Below are 2,500 nucleotides of genomic sequence, written 5' to 3'. Positions count from 1 at the left end.
GTCATGAGCCAAAGGTGCATCCTGACGTGGCAAATCAGATGATGCCGCAGGCATCCACTTACTATAATCACAATCAACAAACCGACCGGCCGCCCCCCCCCCCCCCCCATTACACCTTTCCATACAACAATGTGTACCTTAACCTAAACTATACTGTACCTTAACCTAAACTATACTGTACCTTAACCTAAACTATACTGTACCTTAACCTAAACTATACTGTACCTTAACCTAAACTATACTGTACCTTAACCTAAACTATACTGTACCTTAACCTAAACTATACTGTACCTTAACCTAACCTATACGGTACCTCAACCTAACCTATATTGTGCCTCAACCTAACCTATGTTGCGCCTTAACCTAACCTATGTTGCGCCTTAACCTAACCTATGTTGCGCCTTAACCTAACCTATGTTGCGCCTTAACCTAACCTATGTTGCGCCTTAACCTAACCTATGTTGCGCCTTAACCTAACCTATGTTGCGCCTTAACCTAACCTATGTTGCGCCTTAACCTAACCTATGTTGCGCCTTAACCTAACCTATGTTGCGCCTTAACCTAACCTATGTTGCGCCTTAACCTAACCTATGTTGCGCCTTAACCTAACCTATGTTGCGCCTTAACCTAACCTATGTTGCGCCTTAACCTAACCTATGTTGCGCCTTAACCTAACCTATGTTGCGCCTTAACCTAACCTATGTTGCGCCTTAACCTAACCTATGTTGCGCCTTAACCTAACCTATGTTGCGCCTTAACCTAACCTATGTTGCGCCTTAACCTAACCTATGTTGCGCCTTAACCTAACCTATGTTGCGCCTTAACCTAACCTATGTTGCGCCTTAACCTAACCTATGTTGCGCCTTAACCTAACCTATGTTGCGCCTTAACCTAACCTATGTTGCGCCTTAACCCAACCTATGTTGCGCCTTAACCCAACCTATGTTGCGCCTTAACCCAACCTATGTTGCGCCTTAACCCAACCTATGTTGCGCCTTAACCCAACCTATGTTGCGCCTTAACCCAACCTATGTTGCGCCTTAACCCAACCTATGTTGGGCCTTAACCCAACCTATGTTGGGCCTTAACCCAACCTATGTTGGGCCTTAACCCAACACACGTTGGGCCTTAACCCAACACACGTTGGGCCTTAACCCAACACACGTTGGGCCTTAACCCAACACACGTTGGGCCTTAACCCAACACACGTTGGGCCTTAACCCAACACACGTTGGGCCTTAACCCAACACACGTTGGGCCTTAACCCAACACACGTTGGGCCTTAACCCAACACACGTTGGGCCTTAACCCAACACACGTTGGGCCTTAACCCAACACACGTTGGGCCTTAACCCAACACACGTTGGGCCTTAACCCAACACACGTTGGGCCTTAACCCAACACACGTTGGGCCTTAACCCAACACACGTTGGGCCTTAACCCAACACACGTTGGGCCTTAACCTGCTCTGTAATTGTCATACGACGCGTTAAATTAGTGTAGTGTTGCCTAACTGCAACCCCCGCAATATAGTTTGCTACTCGCACTGCCCGGTCCCCAGTGTATCGCTTCATGTTAAACACCTTGCAGCTATACACTGTAATGTGGATGGCAGCAGGACGTACATGCTCAATGCCCTTTGCAGTTGTTCATTGGCATTTGCAGTTGTTCATTGGCATTCGCATGGCGAAGCACTTAGCCTACGCTGTGGTACGGCCTGTGTCAACTGTCCGCTGATGTTGTATGTCCAAATCACACACTGTACTGCACATTGGTCCTCATGTACTGAATGATACATCGTGGTACATGTGACCGTACAACGACTGCGCCAACAACGGCGAACCATGCGGTCCAAATGTTGTGCACTCAGCTACGTGTCGTCTCCCTATAAGAGCTGGATTGCAGTGTGGTATGCCCTGGATGGCGATCAGCATGAGCCGTCTGTTGATGTAGTGGCGCGTGTTGTCAGACGTAGTCGTCTCTTCTCACACACCGTGATAGCATGGTGCACTGCGTTCCACATCTGCGACATGCGACAGAGGCCGGTTGACAGTCGTTCGCGCAATGGACATCGCATACGTACGGGGGCCACCTTCCACGTGTTCGCGAAGCGTGCACATGTTGTTGCGTGTATGTGGGCAGACATAGTGTGTCGTGACACCTGACACAGGCATGCAACAATCGTTGAATTTGCAAATGGCGATGGACGCCTACGTTTGCTGGTGACGTTACGCAAATGAACAACTGGTAAACCGTTGTGGTGCGGTTGTTCTCGCTAGAGGTGAATCAGTGATGGCGACGATCGGTTGAGCTACCAACCGGTTGTTCCAGCGATACCCACCATGCCCACGAACGTGAATGGCATCTGGGTGTGAAGCGATACGCGGCGGTGGCTGGGTGGGACCGTCCCCGGCCGGTGAGGGGGGGCCTCCCGGCGTGCTGGCCGCGCGGTGCGTGGGCGCACGCGCTACAGCCGGCTGGTGGGGGCGGCCAGTGGCAG

Source organism: Schistocerca serialis, unplaced genomic scaffold (genome assembly GCF_023864345.2).
Source record: "Schistocerca serialis cubense isolate TAMUIC-IGC-003099 unplaced genomic scaffold, iqSchSeri2.2 HiC_scaffold_634, whole genome shotgun sequence".
In the NCBI taxonomy this organism is placed as follows: Eukaryota; Metazoa; Arthropoda; class Insecta; order Orthoptera; family Acrididae; genus Schistocerca; species Schistocerca serialis.
The sequence above is the reverse complement of the archived record's forward strand: the minus strand, read 5'-3'. Positions refer to the sequence as shown.